The sequence below is a fragment of the Aethina tumida genome, chromosome 3, assembly GCF_024364675.1.
Source record: "Aethina tumida isolate Nest 87 chromosome 3, icAetTumi1.1, whole genome shotgun sequence".
NCBI lineage: Eukaryota > Metazoa > Arthropoda > Insecta > Coleoptera > Nitidulidae > Aethina > Aethina tumida.
In genome coordinates, this window is record NC_065437.1 from 35,209,199 (window position 1) to 35,230,649 (window position 21,451).

Genomic DNA, 21,451 nt, shown 5'->3' on the forward strand with positions numbered 1-21,451 from the left:
GAGAAAATCATGACAATAATTCAACTTTACTTGGATTAAGTGGAGTGAATATATATCAGTTTGGATTAAGTGCATGGATTAGTTCATAAGAATAAATGCATGCTTTAAATGATTGAATCATGACAATAATTCAACTTTACTTGGATTAAGTGGAGTGAATATATCAGTTGAGAATAAGTGCATGTATAAAACTTTGCATGGATTAGTTCATAAGAATAAATGCATGCTTTAAATGATAAAAACATGACAATAATTCAACTTTACTTGGATTAAGTGGAGTGAATATATATCAGTTTAGAATAAGTGCATGGATTAGTTTATAAGAATAAATGCATGCTTTAAATGATTGAATCATGACAATAATTCAACTTTACTTGGATTAAGTGGAGTGAATATATTTCAGTTGAGAATAAGTGCATGTATAAAACTTTGCATGGATTAGTTCATAAGAATAAATGCATGCTTTAAATGATAAAATCATGACAATAATTCAACTTTACTTGGATTAAGTGGAGTGAATATATATATATCAGTTTAGAATAAGTGCATGGATTAGTTCATAAGAATAAATGCATGCTTTAAATGATTGAATAATGACAATAATTCAACTTTACTTGGATTAAGTGGAGTGAATATATATCAGTTCAGAATAAGTGCATGTATAAAACTTTGCATGGATTAGTTCATAAGAATAAATGCATGCTTTAAATGATAAATTCATGACAATAATTCAACTTTACTTGGATTAAGTGGAGTGAATATATATCAGTTGAGAATAAGTGCATGTATAAAACTTTGCATGGATTAGTTCATAAGAATAAATGCATGCTTTAAATGAGAAAATCATGACAATAATTCAACTTTACTTGGATTAAGTGGAGTGAATATATATCAGTTTAGAATAAGTGCATGGATTAGTTTATAAGAATAAATGCATGCTTTAAATGATTGAATCATGACAATAATACAACTTTACTTGGATTAAGTGGAGTGAATTTATATCAGTTGAGAATAAGTGCATGTATAAAACTTTGCATGTATTAGTTCATAAGAATAAATGCATGCTTTAAATGATTGAATCATGACAATAATACAACTTTACTTGGATTAAGTGGAGTGAATTTATATCAGTTGAGAATAAGTGCATGTATAAAACTTTGCATGGATTAGTTCATAAGAATAAATGCATGCGTTAAATGAGAAAATCATGACAATAATTCAACTTTACTTGGATTAAGTGGAGTGAATATATATCAGTTTAGAATAAGTGCATGGATTAGTTCATAAGAATAAATGCATGCTTTAAATGATTGAATCATGACAATAATTCAACTTTACTTGGATTAAGTGGAGTGAATATATATCAGTTGAGAATAAGTGCATGTATAAAACTTTGCATGGATTAGTTCATAAGAATAAATGCATGCTTTAAATGATTGAATCATGACAATAATACAACTTTACTTGGATTAAGTGGAGTGAATTTATATCAGTTGAGAATAAGTGCATGTATAAAACTTTGCATGGATTAGTTCATAAGAATAAATGCATGCTTTAAATGAGAAAATCATGACAATAATTCAACTTTACTTGGATTAAGTGGAGTGAATATATATATATCAGTTTAGAATAAGTGCATGGATTAGTTCATAAGAATAAATGCATGCTTTAAATGATTGAATCATGACAATAATTCAACTTTACTTGGATTAAGTGGAGTGAATATATATCAGTTCAGAATAAGTGCATGTATAAAACTTTGCATGGATTAGTTCATAAGAATAAATGCATGCTTTAAATGATTAAATCATGACAATAATTCAACTTTACTTGGATTAAGTGGAGTGAATATATCAGTTGAGAATAAGTGCATGTATAAAACTTTGCATGGATTAGTTCATAAGAATAAATGCATGCTTTAAATGATAAAAACATGACAATAATTCAACTTTACTTGGATTAAGTGGAGTGAATATATATCAGTTTAGAATAAGTGCATGGATTAGTTTATAAGAATAAATGCATGCTTTAAATGATTGAATTATGACAATAATTCAACTTTACTTGGATTAAGTGGAGTGAATATATATCAGTTGCGAATAAGTGCATGTATAAAACTTTGCATGGATTAGTTCAAAAGAATAAATGCATGCTTTAAATGATAAAATCATGACAATAATTCAACTTTACTTGGATTAAGTGGAGTGAATATATATCAGTTTAGAATAAGTGCATGGATTAGTTTATAAGAATAAATGCATGCTTTAAATGATTGAATCATGACAATAATTCAACTTTACTTGGATTAAGTGGAGTGAATATATATCAGTTGAGAATAAGTGCATGTATAAAACTTTGCATGGATTAGTTCATAAGAATAAATGCATGCTTTAAATGATAAAATCATGACAATAATTCAACTTTACTTGGATTAAGTGGAGTGAATATATATCAGTTTAGAATAAGTGCATGGATTAGTTCATAAGAATAAATGCATGCTTTAAATGATTGAATAATGACAATAATTCAACTTTACTTGGATTAAGTGGAGTGAATATATATCAGTTCAGAATAAGTGCATGTATAAAACTTTGCATGGATTAGTTCATAAGATTAAATGCATGCTTTAAATGATAAATTCATGACAATAATTCAACTTTACTTGGATTAAGTGGAGTGAATATATATCAGTTGAGAATAAGTGCATGTATAAAACTTTGCATGGTTTAGTTCATAAGATTAAATGCATGCTTTAAATGATAAAAACATGACAATAATTCAACTTTACTTGGATTAAGTGGAGTGAATATATATCAGTTTAGAATAAGTGCATGGATTAGTATATAAGAATAAATGCATGCTTTAAATGATTGAATCATGACAATAATTCAACTTTACTTGGATTAAGTGGAGTGAATATATATCAGTTGAGAATAAGTGCATGTATAAAACTTTGCATGGATTAGTTCATAAGAATAAATGCATGCTTTAAATGATAAAATCATGACAATAATTCAACTTTACTTGGATTAAGTGGAGTGAATATATATCAGTTTAGAATAAGTGCATGGATTAGTTCATAAGAATAAATGCATGCTTTAAATGATTGAATCATGACAATAATTCAACTTTACTTGGATTAGGTGGAGTGAATATATATCAGTTGAGAATAAGTGCATGTATAAAACTTTGCATGGATTAGTTCATAAGAATAAATGCATGCTTTAAATGATAAAATCATGACAATAATTCAATTTTACTTGGATTAAGTGGTGTGAATATATATCAGTTTAGATCATGACAATAATTCAACTTTACTTGGATTAAGTGGAGTGAATATATATCAGTTGAGAATAAGTGCATGTATAAAACTTTGCATGGATTAGTTCATAAGAATAAATGCATGCTTTAAATGATAAAATCATGACAATAATTCAACTTTACTTGGATTAAGTGGAGTGAATATATATCAGTTTAGAATAAGTGCATGGATTAGTTCATAAGAATAAATGCATGCTTTAAATGATTGAATCATGACAATAATTCAACTTTACTTGGATTAGGTGGAGTGAATATATATCAGTTGAGAATAAGTGCATGTATAAAACTTTGCGTGGATTAGTTCATAAGAATAAATGCATGCTTTAAATGATAAAATCATGACAATAATTCAATTTTACTTGGATTAAGTGGAGTGAATATATATCAGTTGAGAATAAGTGCATGTATAAAACTTTGCATGGATTAGTTCATAAGAATAAATGCATGCTTTAAATGAGAAAATCATGACAATAATTCAACTTTACTTGGATTAAGTGGAGTGAATATATATCAGTTTAGAATAAGTGCATGGATTAGTTTATAAGAATAAATGCATGCTTTAAATGATTGAATCATGACAATAATACAACTTTACTTGGATTAAGTGGAGTGAATTTATATCAGTTGAGAATAAGTGCATGTATAAAACTTTGCATGTATTAGTTCATAAGAATAAATGCATGCTTTAAATGATTGAATCATGACAATAATACAACTTTACTTGGATTAAGTGGAGTGAATTTATATCAGTTGAGAATAAGTGCATGTATAAAACTTTGCATGGATTAGTTCATAAGAATAAATGCATGCGTTAAATGAGAAAATCATGACAATAATTCAACTTTACTTGGATTAAGTGGAGTGAATATATATCAGTTTAGAATAAGTGCATGTATAAAACTTTGCATGGATTAGTTCATAAGAATAAATGCATGCTTTAAATGATTGAATCATGACAATAATTCAACTTTACTTGGATTAAGTGGAGTGAATATATATCAGTTGAGAATAAGTGCATGTATAAAACTTTGCATGGATTAGTTCATAAGAATAAATGCATGCTTTAAATGATAAAATCATGACAATAATTCAACTTTACTTGGATTAAGTGGAGTGAATATATATCAGTTTAGAATAAGTGCATGGATTAGTTCATAAGAATAAATGCATGCTTTAAATGATTGAATCATGACAATAATTCAACTTTACTTGGATTAAGTGGAGTGAATATATATCAGTTGAGAATAAGTGCATGTATAAAACTTTGCATGGATTAGTTCATAAGAATAAATGCATGCTTTAAATGATTGAATCATGACAATAATACAACTTTACTTGGATTAAGTGGAGTGAATTTATATCAGTTGAGAATAAGTGCATGTATAAAACTTTGCATGGATTAGTTCATAAGAATAAATGCATGCTTTAAATGATAAAAACATGACAATAATTCAACTTTACTTGGATTAAGTGGAGTGAATATATATATATCAGTTTAGAATAAGTGCATGGATTAGTTCATAAGAATAAATGCATGCTTTAAATGATTGAATCATGACAATAATTCAACTTTACTTGGATTAAGTGGAGTGAATATATATCAGTTCAGAATAAGTGCATGTATAAAACTTTGCATGGATTAGTTCATAAGAATAAATGCATGCTTTAAATGATTAAATCATGACAATAATTCAACTTTACTTGGATTAAGTGGAGTGAATATATCAGTTGAGAATAAGTGCATGTATAAAACTTTGCATGGATTAGTTCATAAGAATAAATGCATGCTTTAAATGATAAAAACATGACAATAATTCAACTTTACTTGGATTAAGTGGAGTGAATATATATCAGTTTAGAATAAGTGCATGGATTAGTTTATAAGAATAAATGCATGCTTTAAATGATTGAATTATGACAATAATTCAACTTTACTTGGATTAAGTGGAGTGAATATATATCAGTTGCGAATAAGTGCATGTATAAAACTTTGCATGGATTAGTTCAAAAGAATAAATGCATGCTTTAAATGATAAAATCATGACAATAATTCAACTTTACTTGGATTAAGTGGAGTGAATATATATCAGTTTAGAATAAGTGCATGGATTAGTTTATAAGAATAAATGCATGCTTTAAATGATTGAATCATGACAATAATTCAACTTTACTTGGATTAAGTGGAGTGAATATATATCAGTTGAGAATAAGTGCATGTATAAAACTTTGCATGGATTAGTTCATAAGAATAAATGCATGCTTTAAATGATAAAATCATGACAATAATTCAACTTTACTTGGATTAAGTGGAGTGAATATATATCAGTTTAGAATAAGTGCATGGATTAGTTCATAAGAATAAATGCATGCTTTAAATGATTGAATAATGACAATAATTCAACTTTACTTGGATTAAGTGGAGTGAATATATATCAGTTCAGAATAAGTGCATGTATAAAACTTTGCATGGATTAGTTCATAAGAATAAATGCATGCTTTAAATGATAAATTCATGACAATAATTCAACTTTACTTGGATTAAGTGGAGTGAATATATATCAGTTGAGAATAAGTGCATGTATAAAACTTTGCATGGTTTAGTTCATAAGATTAAATGCATGCTTTAAATGATAAAAACATGACAATAATTCAACTTCACTTGGATTAAGTGGAGTGAATATATATCAGTTTAGAATAAGTGCATGGATTAGTATATAAGAATAAATGCATGCTTTAAATGATTGAATCATGACAATAATTCAACTTTACTTGGATTAAGTGGAGTGAATATATATCAGTTGAGAATAAGTGCATGTATAAAACTTTGCATGGATTAGTTCATAAGAATAAATGCATGCTTTAAATGATAAAATCATGACAATAATTCAACTTTACTTGGATTAAGTGGAGTGAATATATATCAGTTTAGAATAAGTGCATGGATTAGTTCATAAGAATAAATGCATGCTTTAAATGATTGAATCATGACAATAATTCAACTTTACTTGGATTAGGTGGAGTGAATATATATCAGTTGAGAATAAGTGCATGTATAAAACTTTGCATGGATTAGTTCATAAGAATAAATGCATGCTTTAAATGATAAAATCATGACAATAATTCAATTTTACTTGGATTAAGTGGAGTGAATATATATCAGTTGAGAATAAGTGCATGTATAAAACTTTGCATGGATTAGTTCATAAGAATAAATGCATGCTTTAAATGAGAAAATCATGACAATAATTCAACTTTACTTGGATTAAGTGGAGTGAATATATATCAGTTTAGAATAAGTGCATGGATTAGTTTATAAGAATAAATGCATGCTTTAAATGATTGAATCATGACAATAATACAACTTTACTTGGATTAAGTGGAGTGAATTTATATCAGTTGAGAATAAGTGCATGTATAAAACTTTGCATGTATTAGTTCATAAGAATAAATGCATGCTTTAAATGATTGAATCATGACAATAATACAACTTTACTTGGATTAAGTGGAGTGAATTTATATCAGTTGAGAATAAGTGCATGTATAAAACTTTGCATGGATTAGTTCATAAGAATAAATGCATGCGTTAAATGAGAAAATCATGACAATAATTCAACTTTACTTGGATTAAGTGGAGTGAATATATATCAGTTTAGATTAAGTGCATGGATTAGTTCATAAGAATAAATGCATGCTTTAAATGATTGAATCATGACAATAATTCAACTTTACTTGGATTAAGTGGAGTGAATATATCAGTTGAGAATAAGTGCATGTATAAAACTTTGCATGGATTAGTTCATAAGAATAAATGCATGCTTTAAATGATAAAAACATGACAATAATTCAACTTTACTTGGATTAAGTGGAGTGAATATATATCAGTTTAGAATAAGTGCATGGATTAGTTTATAAGAATAAATGCATGCTTTAAATGATTGAATCATGACAATAATTCAACTTTACTTGGATTAAGTGGAGTGAATATATTTCAGTTGAGAATAAGTGCATGTATAAAACTTTGCATGGATTAGTTCATAAGAATAAATGCATGCTTTAAATGATAAAATCATGACAATAATTCAACTTTACTTGGATTAAGTGGAGTGAATATATATATATCAGTTTAGAATAAGTGCATGGATTAGTTCATAAGAATAAATGCATGCTTTAAATGATTGAATAATGACAATAATTCAACTTTACTTGGATTAAGTGGAGTGAATATATATCAGTTCAGAATAAGTGCATGTATAAAACTTTGCATGGATTAGTTCATAAGAATAAATGCATGCTTTAAATGATAAATTCATGACAATAATTCAACTTTACTTGGATTAAGTGGAGTGAATATATATCAGTTGAGAATAAGTGCATGTATAAAACTTTGCATGGATTAGTATATAAGAATAAATGCATGCTTTAAATGATTTAATCATGACAATAATTCAACTTTACTTGGATTAAGTGGAGTGTATATATATCAGTTGAGAATAAGTGCATGTTTAAAACTTTGCATGGATTAGTTCATAAGAATAAATGCATGCTTTAAATGATAAAATCATGACAATAATTCAACTTTACTTGGATTAAGTGGAGTGAATATATATCAGTTTAGAATAAGTGCATGGATTAGTTCATAAGAATAAATGCATGCTTTAAATGATTGAATCATGACAATAATTCAACTTTACTTGGATTAGGTGGAGTGAATATATATCAGTTGAGAATAAGTGCATGTATAAAACTTTGCATGGATTAGTTCATAAGAATAAATGCATGCTTTAAATGATAAAATCATGACAATAATTCAATTTTACTTGGATTAAGTGGAGTGAATATATATCAGTTGAGAATAAGTGCATGTATAAAACTTTGCATGGATTAGTTCATAAGAATAAATGCATGCTTTAAATGAGAAAATCATGACAATAATTCAACTTTACTTGGATTAAGTGGAGTGAATATATATCAGTTTAGAATAAGTGCATGGATTAGTTTATAAGAATAAATGCATGCTTTAAATGATTGAATCATGACAATAATACAACTTTACTTGGATTAAGTGGAGTGAATTTATATCAGTTGAGAATAAGTGCATGTATAAAACTTTGCATGTATTAGTTCATAAGAATAAATGCATGCTTTAAATGATTGAATCATGACAATAATACAACTTTACTTGGATTAAGTGGAGTGAATTTATATCAGTTGAGAATAAGTGCATGTATAAAACTTTGCATGGATTAGTTCATAAGAATAAATGCATGCGTTAAATGAGAAAATCATGACAATAATTCAACTTTACTTGGATTAAGTGGAGTGAATATATATCAGTTGAGAATAAGTGCATGTATAAAACTTTGCATGGATTAGTTCATAAGAATAAATGCATGCTTTAAATGATTGAATCATGACAATAATACAACTTTACTTGGATTAAGTGGAGTGAATTTATATCAGTTGAGAATAAGTGCATGTATAAAACTTTGCATGGATTAGTTCATAAGAATAAATGCATGCTTTAAATGAGAAAATCATGACAATAATTCAACTTTACTTGGATTAAGTGGAGTGAATATATATATATCAGTTTAGAATAAGTGCATGGATTAGTTCATAAGAATAAATGCATGCTTTAAATGATTGAATCATGACAATAATTCAACTTTACTTGGATTAAGTGGAGTGAATATATATCAGTTCAGAATAAGTGCATGTATAAAACTTTGCATGGATTAGTTCATAAGAATAAATGCATGCTTTAAATGATTAAATCATGACAATAATTCAACTTTACTTGGATTAAGTGGAGTGAATATATCAGTTGAGAATAAGTGCATGTATAAAACTTTGCATGGATTAGTTCATAAGAATAAATGCATGCTTTAAATGATAAAAACATGACAATAATTCAACTTTACTTGGATTAAGTGGAGTGAATATATATCAGTTTAGAATAAGTGCATGGATTAGTTTATAAGAATAAATGCATGCTTTAAATGATTGAATTATGACAATAATTCAACTTTACTTGGATTAAGTGGAGTGAATATATATCAGTTGCGAATAAGTGCATGTATAAAACTTTGCATGGATTAGTTCAAAAGAATAAATGCATGCTTTAAATGATAAAATCATGACAATAATTCAACTTTACTTGGATTAAGTGGAGTGAATATATATCAGTTTAGAATAAGTGCATGGATTAGTTTATAAGAATAAATGCATGCTTTAAATGATTGAATCATGACAATAATTCAACTTTACTTGGATTAAGTGGAGTGAATATATATCAGTTGAGAATAAGTGCATGTATAAAACTTTGCATGGATTAGTTCATAAGAATAAATGCATGCTTTAAATGATAAAATCATGACAATAATTCAACTTTACTTGGATTAAGTGGAGTGAATATATATCAGTTTAGAATAAGTGCATGGATTAGTTCATAAGAATAAATGCATGCTTTAAATGATTGAATAATGACAATAATTCAACTTTACTTGGATTAAGTGGAGTGAATATATATCAGTTCAGAATAAGTGCATGTATAAAACTTTGCATGGATTAGTTCATAAGAATAAATGCATGCTTTAAATGATAAATTCATGACAATAATTCAACTTTACTTGGATTAAGTGGAGTGAATATATATCAGTTGAGAATAAGTGCATGTATAAAACTTTGCATGGTTTAGTTCATAAGATTAAATGCATGCTTTAAATGATAAAAACATGACAATAATTCAACTTTACTTGGATTAAGTGGAGTGAATATATATCAGTTTAGAATAAGTGCATGGATTAGTATATAAGAATAAATGCATGCTTTAAATGATTGAATCATGACAATAATTCAACTTTACTTGGATTAAGTGGAGTGAATATATATCAGTTGAGAATAAGTGCATGTATAAAACTTTGCATGGATTAGTTCATAAGAATAAATGCATGCTTTAAATGATAAAATCATGACAATAATTCAACTTTACTTGGATTAAGTGGAGTGAATATATATCAGTTTAGAATAAGTGCATGGATTAGTTCATAAGAATAAATGCATGCTTTAAATGATTGAATCATGACAATAATTCAACTTTACTTGGATTAGGTGGAGTGAATATATATCAGTTGAGAATAAGTGCATGTATAAAACTTTGCATGGATTAGTTCATAAGAATAAATGCATGCTTTAAATGAGAAAATCATGACAATAATTCAACTTTACTTGGATTAAGTGGAGTGAATATATATCAGTTTAGAATAAGTGCATGGATTAGTTTATAAGAATAAATGCATGCTTTAAATGATTGAATCATGACAATAATACAACTTTACTTGGATTAAGTGGAGTGAATTTATATCAGTTGAGAATAAGTGCATGTATAAAACTTTGCATGTATTAGTTCATAAGAATAAATGCATGCTTTAAATGATTGAATCATGACAATAATACAACTTTACTTGGATTAAGTGGAGTGAATTTATATCAGTTGAGAATAAGTGCATGTATAAAACTTTGCATGGATTAGTTCATAAGAATAAATGCATGCTTTAAATGATAAAATCATGACAATAATTCAACTTTACTTGGATTAAGTGGAGTGAATATATATATATCAGTTTAGAATAAGTGCATGGATTAGTTCATAAGAATAAATGCATGCTTTAAATGATTGAATAATGACAATAATTCAACTTTACTTGGATTAAGTGGAGTGAATATATATCAGTTCAGAATAAGTGCATGTATAAAACTTTGCATGGATTAGTTCATAAGAATAAATGCATGCTTTAAATGATAAATTCATGACAATAATTCAACTTTACTTGGATTAAGTGGAGTGAATATATATCAGTTGAGAATAAGTGCATGTATAAAACTTTGCATGGATTAGTATATAAGAATAAATGCATGCTTTAAATGATTTAATCATGACAATAATTCAACTTTACTTGGATTAAGTGGAGTGAATATATATCAGTTGAGAATAAGTGCATGTTTAAAACTTTGCATGGATTAGTTCATAAGAATAAATGCATGCTTTAAATGATAAAATCATGACAATAATTCAACTTTACTTGGATTAAGTGGAGTGAATATATATCAGTTTAGAATAAGTGCATGGATTAGTTCATAAGAATAAATGCATGCTTTAAATGATTGAATCATGACAATAATTCAACTTTACTTGGATTAGGTGGAGTGAATATATATCAGTTGAGAATAAGTGCATGTATAAAACTTTGCATGGATTAGTTCATAAGAATAAATGCATGCTTTAAATGATAAAATCATGACAATAATTCAATTTTACTTGGATTAAGTGGAGTGAATATATATCAGTTGAGAATAAGTGCATGTATAAAACTTTGCATGGATTAGTTCATAAGAATAAATGCATGCTTTAAATGAGAAAATCATGACAATAATTCAACTTTACTTGGATTAAGTGGAGTGAATATATATCAGTTTAGAATAAGTGCATGGATTAGTTTATAAGAATAAATGCATGCTTTAAATGATTGAATCATGACAATAATACAACTTTACTTGGATTAAGTGGAGTGAATTTATATCAGTTGAGAATAAGTGCATGTATAAAACTTTGCATGGATTAGTTCATAAGAATAAATGCATGCGTTAAATGAGAAAATCATGACAATAATTCAACTTTACTTGGATTAAGTGGAGTGAATATATATCAGTTTAGAATAAGTGCATGGATTAGTTCATAAGAATAAATGCATGCTTTAAATGATTGAATCATGACAATAATTCAACTTTACTTGGATTAAGTGGAGTGAATATATCAGTTGAGAATAAGTGCATGTATAAAACTTTGCATGGATTAGTTCATAAGAATAAATGCATGCTTTAAATGATAAAAACATGACAATAATTCAACTTTACTTGGATTAAGTGGAGTGAATATATATCAGTTTAGAATAAGTGCATGGATTAGTTTATAAGAATAAATGCATGCTTTAAATGATTGAATCATGACAATAATTCAACTTTACTTGGATTAAGTGGAGTGAATATATTTCAGTTGAGAATAAGTGCATGTATAAAACTTTACATGGATTAGTTCATAAGAATAAATGCATGCTTTAAATGATAAAATCATGACAATAATTCAACTTTACTTGGATTAAGTGGAGTGAATATATATCAGTTTAGAATAAGTGCATGTATAAAACTTTGCATGGATTAGTTCATAAGAATAAATGCATGCTTTATATGATTGAATCATGACAATAATACAACTTTACTTGGATTAAGTGGAGTGAATTTATATCAGTTGAGAATAAGTGCATGTATAAAACTTTGCATGGATTAGTTCATAAGAATAAATGCATGCTTTAAATGAGAAAATCATGACAATAATTCAACTTTACTTGGATTAAGTGGAGTGAATATATATCAGTTTAGAATAAGTGCATGGATTAGTTCATAAGAATAAATGCATGCTTTAAATGATTGAATCATGACAATAATTCAACTTTACTTGGATTAAGTGGAGTGAATATATATCAGTTCAGAATAAGTGCATGTATAAAACTTTGCATGGATTAGTTCATAAGAATAAATGCATGCTTTATATGATTGAATCATGACAATAATACAACTTTACTTGGATTAAGTGGAGTGAATTTATATCAGTTGAGAATAAGTGCATGTATAAAACTTTGCATGGATTAGTTCATAAGAATAAATGCATGCTTTAAATGAGAAAATCATGACAATAATTCAACTTTACTTGGATTAAGTGGAGTGAATATATATCAGTTTAGAATAAGTGCATGGATTAGTTCATAAGAATAAATGCATGCTTTAAATGATTGAATCATGACAATAATTCAACTTTACTTGGATTAAGTGGAGTGAATATATATCAGTTCAGAATAAGTGCATGTATAAAACTTTGCATGGATTAGTTCATAAGAATAAATGCATGCTTTAAATGATAAAAACATGACAATAATTCAACTTTACTTGGATTAAGTGGAGTGAATATATATCAGTTTAGAATAAGTGCATGGATTAGTTTATAAGAATAAATGCATGCTTTAAATGATTGAATTATGACAATAATTCAACTTTACTTGGATTAAGTGGAGTGAATATATATCAGTTGCGAATAAGTGCATGTATAAAACTTTGTATGGATTAGTTCAAAAGAATAAATGCATGCTTTAAATGATAAAATCATGACAATAATTCAACTTTACTTGGATTAAGTGGAGTGAATATATATCAGTTTAGAATAAGTGCATGGATTAGTTTATAAGAATAAATGCATGCTTTAAATGATTGAATCATGACAATAATTCAACTTTACTTGGATTAAGTGGAGTGAATATATATCAGTTGAGAATAAGTGCATGTATAAAACTTTGCATGGATTAGTTCATAAGAATAAATGCATGCTTTAAATGATTGAATCATGGCAATAATTCAACTTTACTTGGATTAAGTGGAGTGAATATATATCAGTTGAGAATAAGTGCATGTATAAAACTTTGCATGGATTAGTTCATAAGAATAAATGCATGCTTTAAATGATAAAATCATGACAATAATTCAACTTTACTTGGATTAAGTGGAGTGAATATATATCAGTTTAGAATAAGTGCATGGATTAGTTTATAAGAATAAATGCATGCTTTAAATGATTGATTCATGACAATAATTCAACTTTACTTGGATTAAGTGGAGTGAATATATATCAGTTGAGAATAAGTGCATGTATAAAACTTTGCATGGATTAGTTCATAAGAATAAATGCATGCTTTAAATGATAAAATCATGACAATAATTCAACTTTACTTGGATTAAGTGGAGTGAATATATATCAGTTTAGAATAAGTGCATGGATTAGTTCATAAGAATAAATGCATGCTTTAAATGATTGAATAATGACAATAATTCAACTTTACTTGGATTAAGTGGAGTGAATATATATCAGTTCAGAATAAGTGCATGTATAAAACTTTGCATGGATTAGTTCATAAGAATAAATGCATGCTTTAAATGATAAATTCATGACAATAATTCAACTTTACTTGGATTAAGTGGAGTGAATATATATCAGTTTAGAATAAGTGCATGGATTAGTTTATAAGAATAAATGCATGCTTTAAATGATTGATTCATGACAATAATTCAACTTTACTTGGATTAAGTGGAGTGAATATATATCAGTTGAGAATAAGTGCATGTATAAAACTTTGCATGGATTAGTTCATAAGAATAAATGCATGCTTTAAATGATAAAATCATGACAATAATTCAACTTTACTTGGATTAAGTGGAGTGAATATATATCAGTTTAGAATAAGTGCATGGATTAGTTCATAAGAATAAATGCATGCTTTAAATGATTGAATAATGACAATAATTCAACTTTACTTGGATTAAGTGGAGTGAATATATATCAGTTCAGAATAAGTGCATGTATAAAACTTTGCATGGATTAGTTCATAAGAATAAATGCATGCTTTAAATGATAAATTCATGACAATAATTCAACTTTACTTGGATTAAGTGGAGTGAATATATATCAGTTGAGAATAAGTGCATGTATAAAACTTTGCATGGATTAGTTCATAAGAATAAATGCATGCTTTAAATGATTGAATCATGACAATAATTCAACTTTACTTGGGTTAAGTGGAGTGAATATATATCAGTTTAGAATAAGTGCATGGATTAGTTCATTAGAATAAATGCATGCTTTAAATGATAATAATTCAACTTTACTTGGATTAAGTGGAGTAAATATATATCAGTTCAGAATAAGTGCATGTATAAAACTTTGCATGGATTAGTTCATAAGAATAAATGCATGCTTTAAATGATAAATTCATGACAATAATTCAACTTTACTTGGATTAAGTGGAGTGAATATATATCAGTTTAGAATAAGTGCATGGATTAGTTCATAAGAATAAATGCATGCTTTAAATGATTGAATCATGACAATAATTCAACTTTACTTGGATTAAGTGGAGTAAATATATATCAGTTGAGAATAAGTGCATGTATAAAACTTTGCATGGATTAGTTCATAAGAATAAATGCATGCTTTAAATGATTGAATCATGACAATAATACAACTTTACTTGGATTAAGTGGAGTGAATTTATATCAGTTGAGAATAAGTGCATGTATAAAACTTTGCATGGATTAGTTCATAAGAATAAATGCATGCGTTAAATGAGAAAATCATGACAATAATTCAACTTTACTTGGATTAAGTGGAGTGAATATATATCAGTTTAGAATAAGTGCATGGATTAGTTCATAAGAATAAATGCATGCTTTAAATGATTGAATCATGACAATAATTCAACTTTACTTGGATTAAGTGGAGTGAATATATATCAGTTCAGAATAAGTGCATGTATAAAACTTTGCATGTATTAGTTCATAAGAATAAATGCATGCTTTAAATGATTAAATCATGACAATAATTCAACTTTACTTGGATTAAGTGGAGTGAATATATCAGTTGAGAATAAGTGCATGTATAAAACTTTGCATGGATTAGTTCATAAGAATAAATGCATGCTTTAAATGATAAAAACATGACAATAATTCAACTTTACTTGGATTAAGTGGAGTGAATATATATCAGTTTAGAATAAGTGCATGGATTATTTTATAAGAATAAATGCATGCTTTAAATGATTGAATCATGACAATAATTCAACTTTACTTGGATTAAGTGGAGTGAATATATTTCAGTTGAGAATAAGTGCATGTATAAAACTTTGCATGGATTAGTTCATAAGAATAAATGCATGCTTTAAATGATAAAATCATGACAATAATTCAACTTTACTTGGATTAAGTGGAGTGAATATATATCAGTTCAGAATAAGTGCATGTATAAAACTTTGCATGAATTAGTTCATAAGAATAAATGCATGCTTTAAATGATAAATTCATGACAATAATTCAACTTTACTTGGATTAAGTGGAGTGAATATATATCAGTTGAGAATAAGTGCATGTATAAAACTTTGCATGGATTAGTTCATAAGAATAAATGCATGCTTTAAATGATTGAATCATGACAATAATTCAACTTTACTTGGATTAAGTGGAGTGAATATATATCAGTTTAGAATAAGTGCATGGATTAGTTCATTAGAATAAATGCATGCTTTAAATGATAATAATTCAACTTTACTTGGATTAAGTGGAGGAAATATATATCAGTTCAGAATAAGTGCATGTATAAAACTTTGCATGGATTAGTTCATAAGAATAAATGCATGCTTTAAATGATTGAATCATGACAATAATACAACTTTACTTGGATTAAGTGGAGTGAATTTATATCAGTTGAGAATAAGTGCATGTATAAAACTTTGCATGGATTAGTTCATAAGAATAAATGCATGCGTTAAATGAGAAAATCATGACAATAATTCAACTTTACTTGGATTAAGTGGAGTGAATATATATCAGTTTAGAATAAGTGCATGGATTAGTTCATAAGAATAAATGCATGCTTTAAATGATTGAATCATGACAATAATTCAACTTTACTTGGATTAAGTGGAGTGAATATATATCAGTTGAGAATAAGTGCATGTATAAAACTTTGCATGGATTAGTTCATAAGAATAAATGCATGCTTTAAATGATTGAATCATGACAATAATACAACTTTACTTGGATTAAGTGGAGTGAATTTATATCAGTTGAGAATAAGTGCATGTATAAAACTTTGCATGGATTAGTTCATAAGAATAAATGCATGCTTTAAATGAGAAAATCATGACAATAATTCAACTTTACTTGGATTAAGTGGAGTGAATATATATCAGTTTAGAATAAATGCATGGATTAGTTCATAAGAATAAATGCATGCTTTAAATGATTGAATCATGACAATAATTCAACTTTACTTGGATTAAGTGGAGTGAATATATATCAGTTCAGAATAAGTGCATGTATAAAACTTTGCATGGATTAGTTCATAAGAATAAATGCATGCTTTAAATGATTAAATCATGACAATAATTCAACTTTACTTGGATTAAGTGGAGTGAATATATATCAGTTGTGAATAAGGGCATATATAAAACTTTGCATGTATTAGTTCATAAGAATAAATGCATGCTTTAAATGATTGAATCATGACAATAATACAACTTTACTTGGATTAAGTGGAGTGAAAATATATCAGTTGAGAATAAGTGCATGTATAAAACTTTGCATGGATTAGTTAATAAGAATAAAAACGTGGTATCATATTTGTATTGTCATATTTGGGTTTTGAAATTGTTCTTTCTCTGGTTAAAACATTGAAAGAAGAGTTTTTGTTCTTTTCTTCGTTGATCGTCAAAACCTGCTCACACTTGGACCATGATGACCCAACCAACTATTGGAAAGATGATAAGGCAACGAGGAAAGGACATTAAAGGTAATAATTTGTATTATTCATGAAACTATATTACTTGAAGGTTTTTGATTAATTTCAGGTAGGTCCAGAACGAGACTAGTTAACCTGGCAACTGGCAACGCAAAGTAAGTTTTTGAATATATTGATTTTAATTCCAAATCGTCTTGCATCATGATCTTTTGATTGAAGTTTTTGAAAAATGTAAAAAAGATATCTTTTATGATTTTCAGGAATGGTTTATTTTTATTTTTTGTCTAATCTAATCAGTTATTCTTTTCAGCTCAAATAAATTAATGATACAGTTGTGTTAAATGTTTGTTTGGTATGATTTTCAGGAGTATTGTATTCATGTATATGCCTTTTAAATAATAATAGTAATAAGGCTCTCTCTTTCAGCTTAAATAAATAAAAGAAAATTTAGTTTCCCCCTTTTTGTTGTTCAGATTATTGATTATTTTTTTTTTGCAGGAATTTATAATAATTAATAATTTTAATTTATTTATAGAAATAGAGTATTTTGATTTTAGTAAATTGTAACTTAGTATAAGGCTGCATTTACTCAGCGAGGGATAGTATTTTCGCCGTAAATGCAGCGACAAGCTCACCTACAAACTACTAACCCAAAATTGTGTTTTTAAATTGTAAAGCTTGTCATAGGATTTTCAAAATTGTACTTTTACTGCAGTGATACAATTTTGAATTATGTCCTATCTGATGACGCACGAAATGCAGAAACAAGCGGGAATATAATTTTGGGTATTTTACAATATTATATATTTAAAACAATTATTAATATGTATATTTTTAATTATTAGAATTATTAATGACTAGTTACAAGTTTGCTTACCTTCCACCTTAACTTATCAAACACCTCGTATCAAAATATTAATTGTCACTGCGAATCTTATTTAAATGGTCAGGCATAAAAAATCGCAAAATCCCAAAATTGCAAATTTTTCCCTTCTCCTATCCGAAGTTGCAATTATAAGAGAAGCAATTGAATGGCGGCGACCACAGAAAATTACACGACTTACTTGACCGGCGAGATTTGGCCCCGTCTTCTTTCCTCCTTCTCTAACTCGCCTTAATATCTGCCTCTTGCACCTTTACAAATTAATTAATTAAAAAACAATTTTGCTTAAATATTTTATTATTAAATTAAATAATTTCTGTTGGGCCGTAACAAATTGACAACCACCTATAAAATTAAGTTGTCCATTTTATTCAGATCATATTTAGGCAATCGGTTTAAAAAATAAATACTCTTTAGTGTTTTAAGAAAATTGTCTTAATATCGAATAAAAATAGAGGTTTGTCTTACTCTTTCCAAAATTAAAGATTTAAGTAATTTTTTATATGCGATTGAAAAAAGAAGGATGTTTGTTTTAAAAGTTGAAACAATGATTTTTCATAAAAAAAATATTAGAATTGAGTTAATACGAATATTAAATATTTGTTTTGTTGTAGATTATAAAAATTTACTTTATAAATTACTTTATTTCGTATTATACTAAAATTTATACTATATTGTTTTAAAAAATATATGATAGATTAGCGACTGTTAATCTGTCTTTTTAGTTTGATTAAAACACTAAATTCACAATAATACGCTTTATTACAACAAACGTAGTTTAACCCTCGACATCTAAAGCTTGACTGCCTGGTTCTTTCTTAAGAACTGCCCCGATTATTAAATGTAAACAAATACTTCAGATTTGCTTATGAAACAAAACTAGTCTAAATAGATGTGAGCACGTCGCATCGGTCCATCGGTGAAGGTGATGACGTAAGCTAACACGGCCTTCCTGACATGTGGGGCGTCCTCGACCCTTCCACAGTTTTGCAAAGATTCACCTGACACCGGTAATCTGTAAACATTATAACAGCAGCAGTACAAGCTCAAAATATATTCGAAGAACTAAGTCTAAACCTTATTTCATTTAACAAAATAGACTGTTATGTGGCACAGTTAACAACCACTAGAAGCTCAGAGGCGACTCAACCATCAACAGGTCTGTTACACCCATGACTCTCAAGTGCTATCAAAAGATACCATATTCTAGCCAGGAGCTCAGAGGCGGTTCAACCACTACCAGGTCTATTACCCGCTTGTCTCACAGACCCAGAACACAACAATCTAAGCCTGCAGAGCAGGGACCTTAAAAATAGCCTGCCGAGCAGGGACCTTTAAACATAGCCTGCAAAGTAGGGACCTTAAACATAGCCTGCAAAGTAGGGACCTCAAACATAGCCTGCGACGCAGGGACCTTAAAAATAGCCTGATACACAGGGACCTTAAACAGCCTACTAAGCAGGGACCTTTACACACATTCACACATCAATCTTATTAAATAAAACTATATCCATCATACCTTATAGAATTTCTGTATCTGGCCAGGTTCGTAACTGTTCATGCGCTGCTATTGTAGTTCTACCTCGGCTGCCAATCCTTCGGAGTGCGTACCTCTCATTAGGTAAACAATGCGTTACCTCAAAGGGTCCGTGATACTTTGGTTTCAACTTTCCTCTATTCGACAGCTAATAGCGACATCTAATCCTAACGAACTTGCTTCTGTATGTAGTTCGGTTGACAATTCCAGATCAAAAATGTTGAAAATCGGATAAGATGTCAATCGTACATTTTCACATTTACATGTCCATTCAAAAGATTTTCCCTCACGTAACAGTGCAGATATCGGTGCTGTTAAAGTTGCAAAGTTTTTCACAAGATGTATAAAATATCCAGCCAGTCCTTTTTCGATCACACCTAAATATTTCACAGATGTTTGGAAAAAGTTACATTTTTGTATATTTAAGGGCGTCAGTGTCCTTTCTTAAGTTCTTAAGACATTCTTGAATGGGTCGAGCAGGGCACATCACATCATCAAGAGATCAAACGGCATTCGGTTGTTCTTTTATTTCTTTCGTAACCCACTCGTCCATTCCTGACAAATTCAAGTCATATTCCTCAAATGCAATTTCTAAATCTTACAAGTCGAAACTGCGCTGCAGCCACACTTAAACCTTCTGCGCAGCCATCTTCAATATTGCTTAAGTAGTTTGGGCGTTGTCCATTGTCGATAAAATTTTCATGTTTTGTTTTTGGAATCTGTTGTTACTTTCTTGCTGCATTTTGAATAATAACGCCATATTATTGTCTTTCTCAGATGCCTTTCTGTTCACAACGTTCGGACTCACTACGCGTTTGCATTTTTCACTATTGTTTTTCGTTCACAAAGAAACACAAAAAAAAATTATTTTTTTAGATCCTTTCTTCCGGAAATAATTCACGAGAAGATATCCCACTTCTGATGATAGATTAGCGACTGTTAATCTGTCTTTTTAGTTTGATTAAAACACTAAATTCACAATAATACGCTTTATTACAACAAACGTAGTTTAACCCTCGACATCTAAAGCTTGACTGCCTGGTTCTTTCTTAAGAACTGCCCCGATTATTAAATGTAAACAAATACTTCAGATTTGCTTATGAAACAAAACTAGTCTAAATAGATGTGAGCACGTCGCATCGGTCCATCGGTGAAGGTGATGACGTAAGCTAACATATATAATATATACGTATATGTTTTAATTACTTTATTGATAACAAAATTTTTAAATTTTTTAGTATTTTTGGTGGGTTTGAAACATTTTTTCTAATTACACCGCATTCGCTAAGGAAGAGGTAATAACAAATTCAAGTTATTC